The following is a 25,251-nucleotide window of genomic DNA, read 5'->3' on the forward strand; positions in this document are numbered from 1 at the left end:
GCACCCAGGCATCGTGCAGGATGTGGAGATGCTTGGCAAGGTACGATGGAGTGACCATAGAAGGTTACGGTCCCGAATGCGTTTTGACTTGAAGAAAGAACGACAGAAACTGATACGCAATAAGCCAATCAATAAGCTAGCACTGAGAGGAAAAGTAAAGGGAATTCAAAGTCTTACTGCAAAACAGGTACTCGGCTCTTATCGAGGAAACCAGCCTCAGCGTCAACGCAATGACGCGGAGGCTGGTTAGTTAAATTAATCTCATAATTAATCTGCAGAAAACGAAAGCAATGTACAACAACCTGGGAAGAGAGCAGTGCTTCAAGATAGGCAATAGTACACTTCAGGTTGTAAAAGACTGTGTCTACTTAGGGCAGGTAATAACCGCGGAGCCGAACCACAAGACTGAAGTAACTGAAGTAAATGGGGTGGAGTGCAATCGGCAAGCACTCTCAAATCGTGACATGTAGATTGCCAGAATACCTCAAAAGGAAGGCACATAACAGCTGCATGTTGCTGGTACTTAGCTATGGAGCAGAAACCTAATGATTTACAAGGATGGTCCAGCTTAAATTGAGGACAACGCAGCAAGCAATTGAAAGAAAAATGGTAGGTGTAACCTTAAAAGACAACAAAAGAGCAGAGTGGATTAGAGAACAAACGGTGGTTAAGGATATGATAGTTGAAATCAAGAAGAGGAAATGAACATGGGCCGGGCATGTAGTGCGTAGACAGGATAACTGCTCGTCATTAATGGTAATTAACCGGATTCCAAGAGAAGGCAAGCGGCTTAAGGGAGACAGAAGGTTAGGTGGGCAGATGAGATTAAGAAGTTTGTGGGTATAAATTGGCAGCAGCAAGCAGAAGACTGAGTTAACTGGTGGAACATGGGAGAGGCCTTTGTCCTGCAGTGGACGTAGTCAGGCTGATGAAGGTGATGATGACGAGGATGATGTCAGCATTGATAAATAAGAAGCTCAGTGAGGTTCTGTGGGCGAGGTGCTTGAATGATAGCTTCAAAATTTTTCTATGTGAGATGAATGCCTTCTCTGTCTATCCGATGGCCGAGATTTGTGAGAGAATGCTGTCGAAAACTGCATTTATCGTGCCGTAGCTTAACTTCGTGTTCACAGAAGCGTTGCAACACACTCTTCAGGCGTTCATTTCCATTGCCCCAAGTCTCTGAACCCAGTACACCATGAAGTTACAGTGTCTCGACGCCTGGTACACTAGACAGTATTGAATCCTTTTTTTTAAAATGCGAAGCATTGCTTAGCGAACTTCGGCGACTTTGAGCGTATCTATCTATCTATCTATCTATCTATCTATCTATCTATCTATCTATCTATCTATCTATCTATCTATCTATCTATCTATCTATCTATCTATCTATCTATCTATCTATCTATCTATCTATCTATCTATCTATCTATCTATCTATCTATCTATCTATCTATCTATCTATCTATCTATCTATCTATCTATCTATCTATCTATCTATCTATCTGTCTATCTGTCTGTCTGTCTGTCTGTCTGTCTGTCTGTCTGTCTGTCTGTCTGTCTGTCTGTCTGTCTGTCTGTCTGTCTGTCTGTCTGTCTGTCTGTCTGTCTAGCCGCCTACGACTTTTAGATCTCCAGTCCGTTTAGTTATTGGCATCAATACCAAATTTGGTATGGCATACCATGTCTATGTCGAGGAAGGAGAGGTGAGACGGTCATGACGAGGCCGTGCTCAGGTCAAGGCTTTACTCGGGACGCAGGCGTAGGCGGAGTCACCACTGCAGCGTCAAGCCAGGTTTCGAATCTAGGCCGTTCTAATGGTCGCGCAGCTCGAGCTAGCATCTGTTGCGCGAGAGGCGCGGCGCAGTGATCAAGAAATGACCACGCCTTCTTGGTCTCATGACCACCCTCCGGAGTCTTTGAAAGGTGACACGACCTCGCAACCATGCACCTTGAATTCAGACGTGCCCCTCGCAACGACCCAGGCGTCCACTAACTCTATGCGGCGCATCGGCCAACTAGTCGCTGTGGACCTGCTTGCCTGGCGAAACCTTCGTGTGCTTCTTCGAGCACGGCGGCTCCACGTCCGTCGACTCAGCCACCCACGCCGGATGGCAGCCGCACAGTAACTATAAGGTCATTGTTTCGTCGAAGGCTACGTCTGCACCAGCACGACCGCCCCGCGGCTCCTTGTCGACAGCATGCTCGGCATCCTGTGCGCTGTCCGAGACACCGCTGCGGCTGTGAAACTTCAGTGCTCGGTAATCATCGGTGCGCTTCGATCTTTCACACTATTTCGCCCACATCGCTGGTGCGAGCTCTTCAGCGTCTGTCCACGGTTCCAGCTGTGGGCACAATTGTCAGCCATGTCCGCTACAACCGTCGGAATCACTCTCAAATTCTCCCGCCGAGTCGTCGGGAGGCATGGCGCAGTGATCAAGAAATGATGTTGATGATGGCACTACAACTATATTACAAACAAAATATACTAGTCATAACATGAATACCACAAAATGTGTGTCATGATTTGCATTTCAGGGTGTTGTTGTTGTTGTGGTGGTGGTTTCGTTCAGAAGACATGTTGCAAGATTGGCATGCTATGACGTGACTGCATGGCAAAAACAAGTCACAGAACCTAACGTGGAAATCATGATATGCATGTCATGTAAGTCATGACTCGTGAGTCAAGACCACACGCTACGCTCATGGTACCCTCGTAGTCGTTTCACTAGGTTCACATATACCAAATTTGGTGTTACGAGATGTGAATGCATGACGAAGGTATATGATTGGTGCAGACATGATAGTTATGAGATGCGTGTCTTGTAACAACTTGGCTACATGCTACGCCTATAATGCGCTCACAGCCGCTCTGATATCTTGAATGTGCTGCATTCGGTATTACGTGATGCGAACGGACGACATATGTAAATGACTCGTCCAAACATGATAATCATGACATGCGTGTCATACAACAACATGACTGCGTGCCGCACTCATGATGCGCTCGGCGCCGTTTCGCTAGAGACGAATATGCCAGGTTTCCGGAGCCCTCCACTACGGTGTCTCTCATAATCATATAGTGGTTTTGAGACGTTAAACCCCATATATCAATCAATTAGAGACGAATATGTCAAATTTGGTAAAACGTCACGTGAATGGATGATGGAGGTATCTGTCTGGTGCAAACATGATAAGCACGAGATGCGTGTCATGTAAGGGCATGACTACACGCCACACTCAAGGTGCCAATACACTTTCACGTGATCAGATGCGCATGCGCGCCGGCGGTCGTTTCGTCGCGTCACGCCCGTGATGTCACGCAAGGCGCCGATTGGCCTGGCATGTGCTCGCAGGCGGGCGCAGCATTGCGTTGCTTGGACGCATGCGCGTTTGAGCGCGTCCGGTGTCCCTCTTTCACAAAGCTAGGCAGATGCGGTGCTGTGGATGTCGAATTTCGCGCTGTTTGCCACCGCGCCACGCCGACAAACGGTGGTCGCACCTGACGTCAGACTGTAGGGTGCTCGTGTGTTGCTAGCGTAGCGTCGCTGCGCTCAGCGTGGGCGCGTCGACGTTAAAGTGGTGGTCCCACTCCAGTCGCAACCACTCTGCCTTTTACGCATTGTTTGCGGATGCACTGGGCTCCCTGCGTGCTTCACAAAGAAAACCGAATTGGGCTACATTAGGAAGCTTACTATTTCCTCTTTTCAATTACATCCAATTTTAATGCCTGGTCGGAAGCGTTAACTAGTAGCAACGAAAAGAGAGTGGGCAACAAAAGCATTTTCACTGTACAAGCCGCAAATGTACTCTAAACACGTGTTTCTACGGGAAATGTGCCGTAGAAACACGCTTTTAGGGGCGAAGCTCCTTGTTTAGAAAAAGTTTATTTACAGCATGTACAGAACACAAAGGCTTCATACCATTCCAGTAACAGGGCACATACACTTCGGCACATCTATATTTCACGACTAACATCACTACGTTACAGTGAAGACATTTGCTCTAATATACATGATTATGTTGGCATACATGTACACAAAAATTCAATGTGATATCACGATACAAGGGTATAACGATACAATAGATCCAAATGAAACACAATTTGTAACAAATGAACTCATATATAACAACTCAACGGGCGCTGCTTAGTACCAAGTCGGTCGAAAAATGAGTTGTATCCTTTCGTGTTCCACCTTGACGAAAGGGCACGACCAATGCCACAGAAACTCTTGCTCCCCGAGGAAGAAAAGCTCTTCGGAGAGGAACGCGAGGATCTCTCGTCTCATTCTCCCCAGTATCGGCCACAAGGCACGCCGGCGGCAATCGGCAGCTACGGCCTCACATCGGGTTCTCCAAAGGCTGAACAGCCCCGCAACTATTAAGAGAGCGGAGAAGCGGCTATTGGAAATCGGCCATTGGACACAAAAGTTCGCACACCCTGTCCCCGAAAACCAGCATTAACCGCACGCCAAAAAAGGCGGGAAACCGCACATTGAAACGTCGCATGTCGATTGATCTCTACCATGACGCAGTTGGGGCAAGTGGAAGTGCGAACTACCTGCCATCGCTGCAACCGATCTCGCGTGGGGAGCAAGCCCCAGCCCAACCTCCAGACAAAGTCGCTGAGATGCCCTGGCAACACTGTGGCAGTTATTGGTTTCGAAGCGTGGTTCAATACAGATTGACGATGCTGGGGCACCAAGGGCCGTAGAAGGGCGGCCATTGTGTCGACCACTTTAGAATCGGCCACCTCTACCTCTGGGCACGTAGCTTCCAAACGTCGGTGAAATGCCAGAAGGGCTCGATACAAAGATGGTAATTCAGTTAATTGGGGACCTTTGTTTATTTGGCTATCCGGCAAGAAGACACGTAGTGATGGCCCCAGATGGTAGCGAGCCAGTGTCTGAGCGGGCATGTCATCATTGTTTAGTATTCGCAATAGAGTGCGGAGGCACAATGTAGAAGCCGCGACGAAAACGTCGGGGAATGCAAAACCGCCTTGATCTCGTGGTTAAGCTAACGCTGGACGCGATAACAATTCTGTGCCACCAGACCAAAAAAATGAACTGATGCAAGTTTGCACTTTCCTGCAGACGTGGAGCGGTGGTTTAACAGAATGGCAAAGGTACCCAAATTTTCCTAGGTACACCGTTTGAGTTAAGTATCGGCGTTCCAAGAGGGGAAATTCGAAGTACCTGGCTGCTTTGATATCATTTAGAAGAGTTTGTACAACGGATGACCAGATGCTATCTTGTATACCAAATACAGTGAAAGTAAGTCCGAGTATTGAAATCTCAGGAGACCACTGTAAAGGCGACGTGATGTTAATACGACCGCTGGAGTTGCCAATGAAAAAATACTGGCTTTTAGAAAAGTTTAACCTTGCACCGGAGATAATACCGAAATCATGGAATGTATTAAAAGCATGCTGCAGTGACTATTCATTATGTACATATAGAGTGATATCATCTGCATATGCAGCGACCTTTACTTGAGTGTTACCGGGTAGAGGTAAGCCACGAATCTGCGGGTGATGTTCAACGCCCTTAAGAAGGGCTCTAATGCAAGGATAAATAACACTGGGGAGAGGGGACACCCTTGACGGACCCCACGGGTGACTCTAAATGCGTGACTCTCACGGGAATCTAAGTAGAGGGTACTTTCTAAATTAGTGTAAATCGCGTTGATAAGGTCAATGAACTTATCCGGGAATCTGTACGCATGTAAAATATTTAGTATGTAGCCATGTTATATGAATTCAAAAGCTTTCTCTTGATCTAGTGAAACCAACAGTCCTTGCGCACATCGGCTAATGGTGTACTGAATGATGTCACGCGTTAACCACGTATGGGTGTGTATTTCTCGGCCCGGAACAGAACAGACCAGGTGGGGAGCGATTAATGTTGCAAGAAATGGACTGACTCGGCGCGCGCACCAAAATGTTAGCCAAGAGCTTGTAATCTACATTGAGCAGGGTAATAGGGCGCCAATCTTCTGGTCGCGTGGATATTGGGTATTTCTTGGGAACTAGTGTTATATGGCCTTTGTGGAAAGAAGTTGGAAGTGTATTATCTTGGAAACACTTGCGAATGACGCGTGACATAGTTGGACCAATGATAGGCCAGAACTGTACATAAAACTCTGCAGGGAGTCCGTCAGGCCCTGGGGCCGATCTCTTTTTCATTGCGTCTAATACGCCTTTGATTTCGTCATCGGTTGGCGGTGATAGGAGGACGTCATTTGACATGTTGGAATCATGAGGTAAATCTGTTAGCAGAGGATGCGAAGAAACGGATCATGGGTAACAGACATTAACACCAGTGAAAAAGGGTTTATTGGCGACGGTTGCGACGGTGGTCCTACGATAAAACACGATCGGGAATGAGCAACGGTCAAGCAGATGCCGGCGATGATCAGCACGAGCCGAGCGAGCGAAGCCCAGGACCCAGTACCCAAGCGGAGGCGATGTTCCTTGCCAACGATGCGTTTTCTTTTCACAATTTTCCCCCGCCGAAAAAGAGCCATCCTGGCGACCTAAAAGTCTGGAGGCAGAGGGCTATAATATGGCTTAAGGCGGGCGACGTGGACGATGTCACGTCCACGCCGGCGCATGTCGTCAGATGGGGAAAGTGGCTCAATAAGAAAATTCACCGGTGAGGTTTGCTCCAAAACGCGGTAAGGACCCTCGTACTTCGGGACTAGTTTTGAGGAAAGGCCGGGGCTTTGGTAAGGAACAGCCAGCCATACAAATGATCCCGGGGAATAGCTGTGGCTTCGTGAAGAGCCGGCGTTGTTTTCTTTCTGGCGCTGCTGTTCTTGTGACGTAAAGGTGCGTGCGAGTTCACGGCACTTTTCCGCTTTTCGGGCAGCTTCGGACACAGATGGGCATTCGGATGCGTCAGGACGGTATGGAGGTATGGAAGGAGAGTGCCCATGGTGTGGGATGGTTCGCGTCCATAAAGGAGAAAGAAAGGTGAAAATCCAGTGGTGGACTGTGCCGCGGTGTTGTATGCGAACGTGATGAATGGAAGAATGCGATCCCAGTTAGTATGATCAGATGTCACATACATCGCGAGCATATCGCCCAGTGTGCGGTTAAATCTCTCCGTGAGCCCGTTAGTCTGCGGATGGTATGCCGTGGTATTGCGATGAACAACATGGCATTCAGAAAGCAGAGCCGTGACGACTTCTGATAGGAAGGCTCGTCCTCGGTCACTTAGTAGTTCTCGAGGAGCACCATGTCGTAGTATGAATCAATGGAGGACGAAGGACGCTACGTCCCGCGCAGTGGCACTTGAAAGGGCGGCGGTCTCAGCGTATTATGTTAAATAATCCACAGTGACTATGATCCATCGATTTTCATCTGATGTTGTTGGTAGAGGGCCATAGAGATCAATTCCGATTCGATCGAAATGTTGGGCAGGGCACGGAAGCGGTTGAAGTGCACCGGACGAGTGAAAAAGCGGTGATTTGCGGCGTTGACATTCAGGGCAGCCCATAACGAATTTTCGAACAAAATTATACATTCCGCGCCAGTAGAAGCGACGGCGAATGCGTTCGTAAATTTTGAAAACTCCAGCATGGCCACACTGGGGATCGTCGTGAAAGGTGGTGCATATTTGTGATCGCAAGCTGCGGGGGATAACAAGGAGCCACTTACGACCTTCAGGGGCGTAGTTGCGTCGGTGTATCAGCCGATCACGAATGGCGAAATGAGCAGCTTGACGTTGGAGAGATCGTGATACCGCAGTGGTTGATGATCCAGAGACACAGTCAAAAAGGGAAGCGATTCATGGGTCCTTGTGTTGTTCACTGGCAAACGAGTCGAGGTCGAGAGATGCGACGGAGTTGCTACCAGTGGTTCCGCAGGCCGAGTCGGGAGGTAAAGGCGAACGGGACAGGGCGTCGGCGTCAGAATGCTTGCGTCCGCTGCGATAGATCACGCGAATGTCGTACTCCTGGATTTGCAGTGCCCACCGACCTAGGCGGCCAGAAGGATCTTTCAACGTGGCGAGCCAACAAAGTGCATGGTGGTCCGTTACCAGGTCGAATGGGCGACCGTACAAATAAGGGCGGAACTTGCGAAGCGCCCACACTAGCGCTAAGCACTCTTTTTCAGTGACGATGTAATTGGCCTCAGCTTTAGTGAGCGTACGACTCGCATAAGCGACGACATATTCGGAGTAGCCCGGCTTGCGCTGGGCGAGGACAGTGCCAGGAACAACCCCGCTAGCATCTGTGTGAACTTCCGTTGCAGCTGCTGGGTCGAAATGACGTAGAATGGGAGGAGATGTTAGCAGATTACGGAGCGTGGCGAACGCGACGTCGCAGTCAGGAGACCAGGACGAAAGGTCTGCATCACCGCGTAGGAGGTTGGTCAGTGGTGACATGATCGACGCGAAATTTCGAACGAAGCGCCGGAAGTACGAGCATAGTCCGATGAAACTGCGTGATTCTTTCAGTGTAGTAGGTTTCGGGAACTCGGTGACTGCTCGCAGTTTGGCAGGGTCGGGTAGAACACCATGCTTGGACACGATGTGCCCTAAGATGGACAGCTCTCGCACGGCGAAGCGGCGCTTTTTGAGGTTCAGTTGGAGCCCAGCGTTGGTTAAACACGTCAGAACCAGTTGGAACCGAAGCAGATGTGTAGGAAAATAGGGAGAGAAAACGACAATGTCGTCGAGGTAGCATAGACACACAGACCGCTTCAGTCCACGCAGTGTGTTGTCCATGAGTCGTTCAAACGCGGCAGGGGCATTACAAAGCCCAAAAGGCATTACATTAAATTCATACAGGCCATCTGGTGTAATGAACGCAGTTTTCTGGCGATCAGCTTCTGCCATAGGGACCTGCCAGTATCCAGATCGTAAGTCTAAGGAGGAGAAGAATTCGGCTCCTTGGAGGCTGTCAAGGGCGTCGTCAATGCGCGGTAATGGATAGACGTCTGTCCGTGTCACCTTGGTTAATCGCCGGTAGTCGACGCAAAATCGAATTGATCCATCCTTCTTTCGAACTATAACGACAGGAGATGCCCAAGGACTGTGCGATGGTTGAATAACGCGACGACGTAGCATCTCTTCGACCTGGTTGTTGATGACGTGACGTTCTGCAGCAGAGACACGGTGCGGTCTTTGACGCAATGGCTGGTGCGAACCGGTGTCAATGTAGTGGTGCACTGCCGAAGTACGACCCAATTGCGGCTGAGAAACGTCGAACGAATTCGCGAAGTGCTGGAGGAGATTAAGAAGCTCGGCGCGTTCTTGAGCAGTTAAGGTGTCGGCGATGGAACTCGAGAAGGTGTCACTCGACGAGCATTCCAGTGGGGAAAGGGCATGAAGTTCGGTAGAGGCGCTACTGCACGATTCGTCTGGCATGTTAAGGAGTAAAGAAAAATCAAGGTAATCCAATCGACCGAGACATTCGCCGGCAAGTAGCGTAAGCGGTGCAGAAAGGGGGTTGTGGATGAAAATATTGCTTCGGCCAGCATTGACGTCAAGTGTAGCGAAAGGCAAAGAAATGGCTCTGCGGCTCATGAAAATGTCGGAAGGTGTAAACATTACCGTAGCATCGTTATAGTCATCGCAGCGAACCGGGACAACGGCAAGAGAGGCTGGCGTAATTTCAGTGTCCTCACGCACGACAAGTTTTGGCGACCGCTCAAAGGTTTTGTGCAAAGGTTCGTCACACAGGTGCGAAAATTGAACTTCAGCGCGTGCACAGTCAATGATGGCATGATGATTTGACAGAAAGTCCCACCCGAGGATAACGTCATGCGAGCACACCGAAAGGACGATGAACTCGACAATGTACATAGAGCCTTGGATGAATATGCGGGCCGTACAGGTGCCGAGAGGTCGAACTGGTTGTGCGCTAGCTGTACGAAGCGATAGTCCAGAGAGCGGCGTGGTCACTTTGCGTAGGGAGCGGCAGAGCTGGGCGGCTATAACAGAAACGGCAGCACCTGTGTCGACGAGGGCAAAGGTAGAAACACCATCGACAGATATGGTGACGACGTTAGCTGGTGAAGTGCGAGGACTTGAGCATTTCGACGACGGCGCAGTTCTTGCCTCTGGAACTGCGGCGTTCAGTTTTTCCGGTTAGAGGAAGTGGGTCTAGGACGCAATGGGGACAGTGATCGCCTGCGAGGAGATAGGGAGCGGGGAGAGTGAGTCTGGGGTGAGGGCTGGGGTGACCGAGACTCAGGAAGGTTAGTGTATCCATACTGCGGAGAGGAATAGGGAGCAGGTATGTGCAAGGGCTGTGGGTCATACGGGAACGGCCGAGTAGCGTCGTAGAGTGGTTGGAAGCGACGGCGACAATATCGTGCCACGTGTCCTGAAGTACCGCAGGCGTAGCAGATCGGTCGATTGTCAGGAGTGCGCTAGGAATTGCTGACTCGTGGTGCGGCCCAAGGTGTCGAAAAAGGGGCGGAGTGGGGAGCAACTAAAGACATGGGTGGCAAATGCTGCTGGCGGGGTCTGCTGCGTACCACCTGGGCATACGTAAGAGGCGCGGCCACGGGCCGCATAGCCGGCGCATGGGCAACAGGCATGGCCACAGGCTGCTGGTGGGCAGCGGCGGGAGCAGCCTGAGCTACCTCATCGACAATAACGTCGCGGAGTGGTGAGGGCAGACGAGAGGACGGCGGCTGCTGCGTGAAGGGAATCAACGACAGTTGCCGAGCTACTTCTTCACGCACGAAGTCTTTAATCTCTTGCAGGGTTGGTGAGTGGTCGGGAACGGAAGTGAGACTGGAGAGCGAGTCGGCGTGTGAGGAAAATGGCCGAGTCACTGCGCGCTGCTTGCTCAACTCGTCGAAACTTTGACACAAAGTGACAAGTTCCGCAACGGTGGCAGGATTACGGGCCAGGAGCACCTGATATGCACCGTCATTTATCCCTTTGAGGATGTGTTGAATCTTCTCCGACTCGGGCATGGTGGTGTTCACACGGTTGCAAAGAGCAATAATGTCTTCGAGATAGCTGGTGAAAGAATCCGTTGGCTTTTGTGCGCGAGTCCGCAAGCGTTGTTCGGCTCTGGACTTGCGGACAGCGGGTCGGTCAAAAACGTCAGCAAACAACGTTTTAAAGATGGACCACGTCGTAATGTCGTTTTTGTGGTTGTTATACCACATTTCGGCCACGTCAGTGAGGTAAAAGATGACGTTAGTCAATTTGTCCGCGTCATCCCACTTGTTGTTTGCGCTCACCAGTTCGTAGTTAGCGAACCAGTCTTCCACGTCGGTCTCATCAGCTCCGCTAAAGACCTTGGGCTCTCGCAAACGAAGAACGCCAGGGTTGCTGGGGGATGTAGTGGAAGAGCCAGGTTGCGCGTTGTTGGTAGCCATGATGGGAGGTAGCGTTCGGTTGCGCAGCTCCAGGTTCAGGCGACGGCGAATGGCAGCACCCTCCACCAATTGAAAAAGGGTTTATTGGCGACTGTTGCGACGGTGGTCCTACAATAAAACACGATCGGGAATGAGCAACGGTCAAGCAGATGCCGGCGATGATCAGCACGAGCTGAGCGAGCGAAGCCCAGGACCCTGTACCCAAGCGGAGGCGATGTTGCTTGCCAACGATACGTTTTCTTCTTCAAACCAGATTTAACTATTGACTCAAAGTGTTGAGTGAATTCCTGAAAGTCGCGCGTACCCGCAGCAGCTGGGGTGATAGAGTTCAGCGAGTGGGCAGGCGAGCCTGGTGGACAAAGCAGAGCTCTGCGTGCATACTTTAGCACCTCAGGGTGCGCACAGGGTGCACGTCTACAGCGCCAAGCTGCAGCCGAGAGGGAAGAAGCGCGCATAATACGCTGGTACCGTTCAACGAGCTCCTCTTGCCATGCCCGCATTACAGTGGAAGGACTTCGATCTCGATTGGCAATGCGTATCTTCTGGATTAACAATGACGCATCTTTCGACATACGGGTGCAAAGTCCTCTGCCCGACGCACTGCAATGATGCCGCCTATGTTCTTTGAGGCGATCCCAATCAGCTACATCGGCCCCAATGAGCGATGCGCGTAACGCTGGGGATAATTTCTCCGTAGCCTGAGAGTTCTGGAGGACGCAGCAATCGAGACGCCATGGTCTGTGAACCGTTGGCGTCCCCGCTGGCAGGCGGAGAGATAACATAACCGGCCGATGGTCGCTAATGTACACTGGTGTCGGTGGCAATGACATTACCCCGGTGTCATGAACGTAGGTAATGAGACTGGGGGATGCATACACGCGATCAATTCGGCTGCTCGACGCTGCTCGACGCCAAGTATAGACATAATTACTGCCATGCACACTTTGATGAATGTCACTCAATGCCAATTGCTGCACTAGACGTTCGAGTTTTCTGGCATTCCAGTTTGACCGGCCGCGACCCGGACCTCGAACGTCTGCGTGTGAGTCTAAGACACAAGTTAAATCCCCTAAAAGTACAACATGTCGGGAATTTAAAAGGAACGCATCAAGAGATTGGAAGAACGCGTTTGAGTTCTCGCGTGCCGCTGGGGCATACACGGCAACAAATCTTATTCTTAACGAAAAAAAGGTGCAGTCGAACGCCAGCACGCGTCCGAAGGCATCGAAGGAAACATGATGGTCACGTAAAAGACCTCGGTTAAAAATAACTACTCCGACACCAGTCGAATGCGTGCTGGCGTACGAAAAGAAACAATCAAAATTGAACGCGCGCTTGAAAGCGAGTACATCAGAAAGCTTGAAAAAATTTGTTTCTTGCACGAACAGCAAATCACAGTGCTCTGAACATGCAAAAGCCAATACCTCAGCCTGTTTTTGTAGATTTCGGAAACCTTGAACGTTATAAGTAATAACTTTTAGAGTAAGAGCCATGGGGAAAATGAAAACATAGTATAGGGTCACGCAAATGCAGGGGTACCTTTATCAGGTGCGGGAGCCAATGCCCCGCAAGTGGCTGAGTAATTTTTTCCGGCCAGGTGATCCACCGGAGGCTCGGGGCTTCCGAATCGCGTCGAAGTCCGCGGGGGACTTCTGTCTCTGGTGGGGGCTTCTAAGTCACGAGGAGTTATCCGGTGGCGTTTGGTGTCCGGGTTTTTGAGCGAGGATGGTACAAAGACGTCTCCACTGTCCTGGCTTATATCACTGGGGCTGGTGTCTTCGTCAATTTGTAGGGGTGCCTCACTCGCAGTTCTGTTGGAGTCGTCCTAGATGCAGGCGTCGTCGTGAGATGTCGACTCCTCAATGACACCTGAACTTGTCGACAGAGCAGCAACGCGAGGAGCCTCAGATGCAATATTCCCATCCGAGACGCCGTCCTCACGAGGCGCTTCGTCTGACGAGGGCTTGGCCTGTGATTCCTGAGAAATGGCCACAGGACGCGGGGAACTTAAGTTTGCAGTACCTGGAGGGATTACCAGGCCCGGAATCGCTGGGAACGCAGTGGGCGTCTGGTGCAGCGTCGCGATTGGCACACCTTGGTCGTGGTCGGTTACCACGGCTCGCGTTGACGAATCGTCGCACTTGTTCTTAGATAGCATTCTTGGTTGAAGTGGAGGGAAATTTTCGGATGCCGCTTCGGAATACGATGGCCTGATGGTGCAGGCTACGGTGGCATGCGGGTCCCCACAACGGCGACACGGCAGCGAGCAGCCTTTCCCGTCGTGGCCATAAACGGCGCACCTTCCACAAAACGGAGCTGTGCAGTTCATGCGGAAGTGCCCACTGTCTCCACATCGACGACACACTCGCTGGATGCCTTTATAGTCACAGGTTGCTCGATGGCTCGCGACCTTGAGGTAGTTGGGCCCCGGTGACGAAGCCTTCATTTCCATGCGGACGTATTGCGTCCCAGTGGTTACGGTTGGGCGCGATCCCATGAGTCCTCTGGTAATGTGCAGCACCTTCCCGTAGGGAGAGAGTGCTTGTGCGAGGACTTCGCTGGGTACGCGGCATGGCAGGAACAGGATGGTCACTTGGGTCACTTGGGGTCCCAGGGGTACGATGGCGACGCGCTCTCCTCGGATGATAAGGTGCGACGCGTCTACGATTTGGGCCAGTGCGGCCTCACTGCTGACGGTAACTTAGTAGTTCCGGCCTCCAAAGTGCTGAACGCAGTATACTTCTTCGATTCCTACTATTGAAGACGTCGCGTCTACGACGTCTTCGGGACTAGTCCCCTCGGGGACGACTACGTCGAAGGCTAGCGCCTTCTTCGGGGGCTGGCTTGCCATGACGGGCGTCCGCCAGCCCAGGAACGCCGTGAGACACTAACGACGACGTGAGATGCTAAGACGCTCCTTATGGCGTGGCTTGTGCGTCCCTTGTAGTACGTAACCACCAGCGGCACATACCCGAAATAGCAATAACATTTGACCTCCTAGGTGGTGCCGGTGAGAGATTTCTTCTGTGCGTTGTTTAACAATAAAAAATAGTGCACAATGTGCATGCCAATGACTGCTAATGGGTTATGAGAGACAGGAGCATTCGGCTTTTAGTCAACGCGCACGCTGCGATCCCCATTAGCAGCCATTGGCATGTACATTGAGCACTATCGGACAAGAAAGGGTTGCTATATTATACTCGCTAAGTGTAACCTCCTTAGTTTTAGACAGGTTTAGCGAGCGTTGAGCCGCAGGGCCATGAATACAATGAACTAGTATATATCATGAATGAATTCGAGGTGGTTAAAGGAGGGAAGCGGATACGAAGCGCAAGCCGTAAAAAGTAAAAGCCAAATTCTCTGCCTCTCATTTCCCATTAGCAGCCATTGGCATGTACATAGAACACTATATGACAGGAAAAGGTTGCTACGTTATACTCGCTGGGCGTAACCTCCTTGGTTTTAGAAAGGTTTAGCGAGCATTGGGCCGCAGTGCCATGAATACAGTGAACTAGTATATACCATGAACTTAAGGTGGTTGAAGGTGGGAAGTAGACCGGAAGCGCAAGCCGTAAAAAAGTGTGCGTGTGCCACCTCTCGTTTAGTCCTTGGAATGTCCACTGAATGGCGGTGCTTCTATACGGGGAATATATGACAAAAAGATGCGAGATGGTGGGACTTGGAGTGTTCAATAGATGGACGAACGGACACACAGACAGATGCATGGATGGACACATGAACGGACGCAGGGGCGGATGCATGAACGAACGCAGGGACGGGCGCACGAACAGACGCATGGACGGTCACACAGACGGACGCATGGATGGACGAATGCTTCGCCCCACTCTCCATTATTCACTCCATGGATATGCTGCCATTTTTTTTCATGCCTGTGAGGTTCGAAATTGTGAAAAGAAGGACACTGACATTTCGTGCGAATGATTTGTATCTAGTGCCGCTTCAAAGGAGACACGATTTTTTTTTAATGCTAAGCATTTCTTAGCGGACTTCGGTGACATTGAGCGTATCTATCTTCACATGTATGTCATGAATGTTATGATATACATTTTATGGTCTTCCAGATCTTGCGGTGGTTTCGTTCACATGACTTGTCACGAAATTCGTATGGTATAACATGACTGCATGGCGAACACAAGCGATAGACCCTAACATGAAAATCATAAAATGCGTGTCATGAAACAACATGACTACATGCCATGCTTATGATGCGCTCTCAGGAGTTTCGCTAGCTTCTCATGAACCTTATTCTGTGTTACGAGACGTGAAGGGATGACGAAGGTATCGGACTGGTGCTAACATGATAATCATGATCATGCTACGTTCATAAGGCGCTCGCGGCCATTTTACTAGCTTCACATATACCAAGTTTGCTATTACGGGACGTGAATGGACGACGAATGTATTTGACTGGTGTAAACATGATAATCACGAGAAGCGTGTCGTGTAACAACACTACACGCCAGGCTCAATTTGCGCAAGCGGCCATTTCGCTGGCTTCACATATACTGAATTTGGTATCACGTGGCACGAATAGATTACGAAGGTAAATGACACATACAAACACGGTAGTGACGTGGAAGTCATGTACAGCATAATTTACCCCCACATCGTAAAGTTGTGCTGATTTCAAAGTGACATACCAACCTTCCTCATTCCTGCTTCTCATATCATCGATTCCCACTGTAGCGGGATCTGCCAATTTCTTTTCTTTCTTGCCTTGCATATGAAGACTGTTAAGATTTCACATACTTGACAAAATACAAAAGTATCCCAAAATACGATGAAGAACCGTCAGCTCTGAGCTGACTGTTGGTCAATATTTTGGCATTCGTATTAATGGTCCGATGCTCACATTTCACTCTGCTACATTCTCTTGTCCCTTCACTACTTCAAGAAACTGGCATACTGATTCGCAAAAATATTGTCACACAGATCGCCCTTCTACATCCGCATTATCAGTGGATGTTCTAAATTCTAGCAATCACTGAGAGTTTCAGAGTAAGCCTGCATGGTCAACGAAGAATATCCTGATTTCAGCGCCCACGAGAATGGTCACATGAAAAAAAAATAGCTCGGATACATATACTGTAGCGCTGACGAACATTTTCAATGTGAAGCATTTCTTCGCGTACTGCAAGCACTTTTGGCATCTATCTATCTATCTATCTATCTATCTATCTATCTATCTATCTATCTATCTATCTATCTATCTATCTATCTATCTATCTATCTATCTATCTATCTATCTATCTATCTATCTATCTATCTATCTATCTATCTATCTATCTATTTATCTATTTATCTATCTATCTATCTATCTATCTATCTATCTATCTATCTATCTATCTATCTATCTATCTATCTATCTATCTATCTGTCTGTCTGTCTGTCTGTCTGTCTGTCTGTCTGTCTGTCTGTCTGTCTGTCATTCTATCTATCTATCTATCTATCTATCTATCTATCTATCTATCTATCTATCTATCTATCTATCTATCTATCTATCTATCTATCTATCTATCTATCTATCTATCTATCTATCTATCTATCTATCTATCTATCTATCTATCTGTCTGTCTGTCTGTCTGTCTGTCTGTCTGTCTGTCTGTCTGTCTGTCTGTCTGTCTGTCTGTCTGTCTGTCTGTCTGTCTGTCTGTCTGTCTGTCTGTCTGTCTGTCTGTCTGTCTGTCTGTCTGTCTGTCTGTCTGTCTGTCTGTCTGTCTGTCTAGCCGCCTACAACTTCTAGCTCTCCTGGCCGTTTGGATAATGGTATCAGTACCAAACATGGTATTCTATAACATGACTGTATGACAAAGATAACTGGCTAATAATAACATGAAAATCTTGATATGTATGTCATAAATGTCATAATTTACATGTCATGGTCTTGCTGTTTTTGCGGGGGTTCTATTCGCATGATATGTTGCAAAACTGGTACAGTACGGCATGACTGCATGGCAAACACAAGCGACGGACCCTATCATCAAAATCATGACATGCGTGTCATGCAACAACATGACTACATGCCACACACATGATGTGCTTGCGGCCGCTTTGCTAGCTCTGCTTATACAGAATTAGGTATTGCGGGACGTGAATGAATGACGAAGGTATGATACTGGTGCAAACATGATATTCATGAGATGCGTGCCATGTAACAACATGAGCACATGCTATGCTCATGATGCGCTCACGGCCGTTTCGATAGCTTCTCATGAACCCAATTCGGTATTACGGGACGTAAACGGATGACGAAGGTATGGAACTGGTGAAAACATGATAATTATGAGATGCGTGATAATCATGAGATGCGTGACACTGAGTGCGCACGGTGAAATCAGAGGCATCTTGTCACTTACCAAACGTTTCTTGTTCGCAACACAGGATTTGCTGGCTGCTGCCGCCGTTCGATCATGCCTCGCAAGCAAGTGTCAAAGTTGCTACATGGATGATGTCATATTCGATCCCGTCCTCTGGCCATGTATACTTCATCATTGTCTGACTGGCAGCTGATTCTTAGTTTCGCTGTGCAAGTGGAGTCGTCACGTGAGCAGGCGCCTGGTACGTCACTCAACTTGGCCTTAAAAGAGTTGCGCCAACGCTTTTTCACCAGTGGGCACGGCGAGACAGGAGGCATCATGTCACTTACCGAACGTTTCTTGTTCACAACACAAGTTAGTTTCTCATCATTTAAAAGTGACGACCAGATTTTGTTGTGCCGTGCCCCCGGACATGCTTTTTGATAGCGTACGACTGTATTTTCGTTTTTAAACTGCTTGTTTGTGGTGACATTGAACTTAACCCCAGTCTGGCTGTCAAGGAAATGTTAGCATCACCTAAATTGGGTCAGGCTACGATTTTCTCTGAACCAGCCGACATTCGCGAACGTCTTTCAACATTAGAAAGAACTTTGTCATCTCTAAATGCTAAATGGGCAGAAGTTAACGAATGGTTGTTGGAGATTTGTGAAAAAACTTCTGAAATTGACTCACTACAGACCGAAGTTCTAAGCTTAAAACAAGTCATTGAACAACAAAACACTAAGCTGGCGGATCTTGAGGATCGCAGTCGCCGCTGCAACATCATTATTCACGGAATTGGTGAACAACAAGGCGAAAAAGAAAAATTGCTGTCACGTGAAGTGGTCGACGAGCTCACCTCACAAAAGTTGAAGGAAACCGTTCGTTCTGTTGCCAGAATTCACCGTCCTGGGCAGAAATCTGGCATAAGGGCTGTGATTGTTTACTTCCTAGAAAAAGAAGCTATCATGCGGAAAGGAGAGAAGCCTAAATGCACAAAAATTTATTTGCAGAATGACTACAGCCACTCCACCCTGAGGAAAAGGCGCCTTTTCTGGGAAACCGCTCAGGATGAAAAATCCCAAAAAAAGTGTGTTTTCCTTGCTAACGATAAGCTAAGTATTGATAGTAGCCTATACGTGTGGGACGAGGCTAGTAACCAGCGTGTCCTTTTCCGGCAAGCTCGAAGGCCTCGTGATAATCAATGACTTCTCACGCCCACTCGTTCAAAGGAACTTAGACTGCTCAGTTTCAATGCTCGAAGTTTAGTGAATAAGACTGAACTGCTTGAACAACTTATTTTGAGATATGATCCACATATAACGATGGTGTCTGAAACATGGTTACATTGTGATATCAGTAGTGCGGATGTAATTCCTCCTTCGTATCAGATCTTTCGACGCGATCGCACAAGTAAAGGGCTGTAGGCGTGGCCATAGTACTAAGAAACAATTTTCCCGCCAGCGAACTTGCTGAGATAGAAGACCACGAAAGCCTTTTTCTAAATGTAAAGTGCTGGGTCCACTTGTTTATTTTATGCGCTATCTATCGGCCTCTGTGTTTTCTTCCCGAGTTCTTATTTGTACTACGCGATCACATGCCGTTGTTAAAATGTCCTCGTACTTTAATGACTGGGGATTTTAACTTTCCCTGCAATAAATGGTCACAAGAGTCGAATGCTAGTTGATAGTTTAGTTGATAGTTGAAATCTAGTTGATAGCTCCCTGTATGACATTATGCTTTCGTGCGACTTCCAGCAAATGGTACTTGAAAACACGAGGGTGATTGGCAGTTTTGATTAGATATTAGATCTCGTATTTCTCAACAGAGATATTCCCTCGTATGACGTATCAATTGAAGAGGCTATCTCAGACCACAAGCTAGTACTGGTGACTTGTAAACTTGCTGATAGTGTGCAACATCGCACAACAGTTACGAAAATCGTAAAAGATGTGGCGAAGGCTGATGATCAATGTATTCTTGATTTATTATGACAGCTAGTAGACCATGAACCCCACAGTGATGTCATTGCTTTGTGGCTATCCTTTAAACAAGCCTTACTTTACTGTTTGGAATTTTTTGTTCCTGACCGCCATGTTAAAGCAAGAAGGGCAAATCTCTGGGTAACCCGGGACATTTCCACACTAAGCGAAGACTCAAGCACACGAGTAAGAAATCAAACAGAAATCCTGCGCGATTCAACAACTTCAAGTTTATCCTTCCTGCGCACTAACAGCAGCTCGAGATAGATATTTTTCATCAACCTTACCGCTTTTCTTGAAGAGTAATCCAGAAACTTTCTGGCAATACTTAGGAAATAAAGCTCTTCCTTTAGAAAAATTGAAGGAGAATGACCTAGTAGTCACCGACCTAACAAAAATTTTCAACATAATGAATGATTTTCTTCATTCCGTGTTTTCTTCAAAAGATACCGCTAATCTCAATTTTGTTCCATACTTGCCTGATTCAAATTTCATAAGCTTTGAGGCTGTGTTATCGCTGTTACTTTGCGTAAAAAAAATCCTCTGGCGGCCCTGACGGCATTCGCAATTCTTTCTTGCGTAGATACGCTGAACCAATATTGCATATTTCAACTATTATATGCTCTGAATCACTAAAAATGGCAACATTACCAGATGACTGGCGTCTCGCCCTGTGCATAAAAAGGGGATCGCCTGCTGAAGAAAAACTACCGCCTAATTTCTTTAACGTCTACATGCTGCAATGTACTTGAACATATAATTGCTCACTTTATTACTGATTTTCTTGAAAATAATAACCTGTTGTCTCCTGTCCAGCACGACTTTCGAAAAACACTTTCAACGTGCACGCAGCTTGTTGAAACAGTTCATGATATTGCACAAATACTTGATTCTTCAGGCCAGGTTGATTTGCCCCGCCGCGGTGGTCTAGTGGCTATGGTACTCGGCTGCTGACCCGCAGGGCGCGGGTTCGATTCCCGGCTGCGGCGGCTGCGTTTCCGATGGAGGCGGAAACGTTGTAGGCCCGTGTGCTCAGATTTGGGCGCACGTTAAAGAACTCCAGGTGGTCAAAATTTCCGGAGCCCTCCACTACGGCGTCTCTCATAATTATATGGTGGTTTTGGGACGTTAAACCCCACATATCAATCAATCTATCAAGGCCAGGTTGATTTAATTTTCTTAGACTTTAACAACGCATTTGACCTCGTTCCCCATGGCTAACTTCTCTAAAGCTCTGAAACTTGAATTTACCATCTTTTGCCATAACTTGAATTGATACTTATTTTTCAAATCGCACACAGTACATTGACGTGGGGGGACGTAATGCTGACACATTGCCGGTGTTATCAGGTGTTCCACGGAGAAGTGTTTTAGGGCCCATTCTTTTTCTTGTATACATAAATGACATAGCTGACATGGTTGAGTCTAACATTATTATCAGATTGCTCGCTGATGACTGTGTTCTGCATAAAAAAAGTGACACGCCAACAAGATCAGGTTGATCTAAGTCTTGCATTAACACATGTTAGTGAGTGGTGTACTCGGTCGTCAATGACATTAACCCCTGACAAAACAGTACCCCTACGTTTGACAAACAAGAAACAGCCATTGACGTTTACCTACCACGTCCACGGAACGCCAGTAAGGAAAGTAAATGAATACAAACACCTAGGAGTTGCCATTACAAACACACTTTCTTGGTCCTCACATATAACTAATGTCTGTGCTTGAGCTTCTCGTACGCTTGGTTTTTGAGGCACAAATTGAAAAAAGCCCCTAAAAAGATACAAAGATACAAGCAAAAATACCAAGCGTATCTTTTGCCTAAACTAGAATACGCATCAGTGGTTTGAGACCCTTTTTACAAAAAGATATTCATAAACTTAAAATTGTTCAAAGACGTGCTGTACGTTTTATTTTTTCTAAGTTTAAATCAACTGATTCTCCTACAAAATTAGTGAAAGACAACGACATCCCTGTGCTTGAATAACGCCGTAGAATGGCACGCCTGAAATTTTCGCATTCCATTTATAATGGTAAGCGGAATATTCCTGTCCACAAATACATACAATCATATTCTCCTCTCGTATCTAGGCATCGTCATATGCATAACCTGCTCCCATACTCCACTCCGACTAACATCTTCAAAAATTCCTTCTTTCCCCGAACAATTATTGAATGGAATAGCTTACCATCTGATATCGTTTCATGTGATGACTTCGAGAAAGCATTGCTCGGAGTATCCAAAACATGACATAGGTGCACCTTCTCCATATTTCGAGTGCTTGTTATAATGTCTTTAACTTGTTCTCGTGCAATATTACTCCTCCAGATTTTAGTCTTCAGTACTTGTAATACTTCACGCGTTTCTATTTGTATAAATTTGGCTGTGTGTATGTGTATATTATTTTTCTTTGTGCTTCCAGGCATCACTTCGTTTTTGCCTATATTTATTCTTATAGAAGTTGCCATATTTTTGTTACATTTTTTATATCACCCATTTTGTATTCTTGCCACTTTGTTTATTGCAATTTTTGTCGATGATTGCATACATTGTTTATGGTAATGTTTACCACCTGCCTCGTCTTCAGTGACCTCAGTATTTTCGAAATAAATAAATAAATAAATAAATAAATAAATAAATAAATTCGTTTCGTGCAAAAAAAAAAACGACTACATGCTAGGCTCATGATGCGCTCGCGGCCGTTTCGCTAGCTTCACATCTACCAAATTCGGTATTACGTGACGCGAACAGACGACATAGATAAATGGCACGTCCAAACATGATGATCATGACATGCGTGTCATGTAACAACAAGACTACGTCCCACACTCATGATGCGCTCGCGGCCGCTTCGCTATTTTGACATATGCCTAAATTACGTATTACGTCACGTGAATAGATGGTGAAGGTATGTGACTGGTGCAAACATGATATCATGAGATACCTGTCGTTTGAGAACATTAATACGCGCCAAACTCAAGGCACCAATATACTACGACGTGAGCCATAGTTTATCGCGTCACGCCGGCTATGTCACGCCAGGTGCCGATGTCCCCCTAGAAGAGATCAGTGGATCTGCCCACTGACCGTCATTTTGGATCTGCATGCCATATACTCGCAGGCGCGTGCCGCGCTGCGTTGCTTCGATGCATGCACGTTTGAGCGCACACGACATCCCTCCGTCAGGAAGCGAGGCAGACGAGGTGCTAAGTAACGTCTTCGGCGCGAAATGCAGCATGTCGCATTTCGAGCCAGTTGCCACCGGACCGCGCCAATGGACTCTTGTCGCGCCGCTCGCGCCTGGTGTCACACTATAGAGTGCTCGCGTTTTCCCAGGGTGGCGTCGCTGCGCCCAGCCTGCGCGTGCGTCAATGTTGTGTCGGAGTATTTTGGGCCCTTCATGACAGGCTCGCCACCGTTGCGCTATCTCCACATGTACCAAATTCGGTATCACGGAAAGTGAATACAAGACGAAGGTAAATGACACGTCCAAACCTGATAATCATAATATGCATTTCATGTAAAACATGACTACGTAATATGCTCATAGCGTTCTCGCGGTCGTATCACAAGTTCCACATATACCAAATTTCTTATTACGTGACGTGAATGGTAGAGGAATGTAAATGACATGTCCAAATATAATAATCACATACAGATTTTATGTAAAACATGATTTCGTGCTACGCCCATAGCATGCTCGTGGCCGTTTCGCTAGCTCCATATGTACCAAAGTTGGCATTAGGTGACGGTAATAGATGACGAAGGCAAGCGAAATGCCCAAACATGATAATCATGACATGGAGGTCACATACGGCATAATTTACCTCCGCCTCTTAATGTTGTGCTGATCTTAAAGTGACCTATCACGCTTTCTCATTCGTGCTTTGTATATCATCGATTGCCACTGTACGTGGGGTCTGCCAATTTTCACTAGCCTTTTGTTCACCATTTGCACTCATGCATACAAATTCTTTAAAAAGTAGATGAAGCTTAAGATGTTACATCCTGATACTATCAGGAGACTGTGTTCATCGTGTGATACGAACCCCGTAAAGGAGGAGCAATAAGCTAGCTTTCTTTCCCATGCCAAGAGGATTGTAAGCACACTTAAAGAGAATGAAAATACTGAGACTATAATGCTTGATGAGGTTTATATGCAGTGTTTTTTTAGATTACAAGGCTGGCTGTGCAAATGGCGCTGCGGCAAATGCATCAACTGCGGCGAAGACAGCCCGCGTATTTATGATACAGAGTCTTTAATCTTCAAACAGGGATATTGTGCACATTCTTCCCATGGCGCAAAATGATGGCACTACATGACTTCCTTCAGCAGCTCATTCTTGATCTCGAGGCATCTGGTTTTAAAATAGTCACAGTGATCTCAGACAAGACCTTCATAAACAGAAAAGCTATGTCCTTTTTGGCTAAGCCCGCAAGTGTCAGCATTGTTTACGAGCATCCTGCTGACTCATCGCCACCCCTGTTTTTCGTGGTGGAACCAGTTCACATAATAAAGTGCACAAGAAACAACTGGCTCAGTGAACGAAACATTAGAAAATGCATCTACTTTCTTGAACCAAAAATTAATAAGGCTGAACCAAAGATATTACAGCATCTTTCAAGGTATTGTGTGAGGTGCACGAAGCTGAAAAGTATGAGCTCTTGAAGTTAGCACCAGCGTTCAATTTGAAAGCCCTGAACCCCTCCAACATGAAACATGATGTTAAGCTTGTATTAAAGGTTTTTAACTCATCTACTGTTGCTGCTCTCAGTACCGCTACGTTTCAGCATGCTAAGGAAGCATCTGGGCACATTGACACCCTATTGACTTGGTGGAACACTGTTAACGTAAAGACGCCAAGAAAACGACAGCGGTTCCAAGATCGTTTGCAAGAGCGATTGGTATCATCGTTGTGTGCGCAGCTTGAGTTCCTGCAAAAAATAGTTGAGTGGCTTGATCACTGGAGAAGCCTCGGACATGACAATGGCCGCCTTACACGTGAAACGCACGCAGCTTTCAGCCACACTACCCTCGTCTTGCACGAACTAGCCATATACTGCCTGAAAGAGCTTCATTTTGAGTACGTTCTTCGGGGCGAATTTCCAACTGACTGCTTGGAGAATTGCTTTGAAAAGCATCGGCAACTGTCTGGTGCGAATTACTGTGTCAAGAAGACCTGAAGATATATAAATTGAAGAACAAACTGCGTTTGCAGAAGGTTTTGGACCTGCCAGATTTAGACATGCAACCAGCACAGATTGCGAATACATGGAGGACAGATGTGCCGTCAGTGCACGGTCAGTTTGACGCCGCTGTGACCGTTTGTGACAATCAGTAAAAAGCGTAAAAGCTTCTTGAAGCAACATACGGTGCCGGCTATTGTTGCCATGCAGCTTTAAAGAAATTGGCATGCGAATCTTGCAGAGATAACCTTGTGATGCAAGACGTTGACATATAGGTGATGCTGAGAATGCATTATTCACGAAGATGTCGAAGGGTGGGCTCGCGTTTCCACAAGCAGTTGTAGTTAACGCTGTCCTGTTTACTGAAGTTATATTAGACAAGCAGACGGTGCCAGAATACTCTGCGTGATT

Source organism: Rhipicephalus microplus, unplaced genomic scaffold (genome assembly GCF_043290135.1).
Source record: "Rhipicephalus microplus isolate Deutch F79 unplaced genomic scaffold, USDA_Rmic scaffold_56, whole genome shotgun sequence".
Classification (NCBI taxonomy): Eukaryota; Metazoa; Arthropoda; class Arachnida; order Ixodida; family Ixodidae; genus Rhipicephalus; species Rhipicephalus microplus.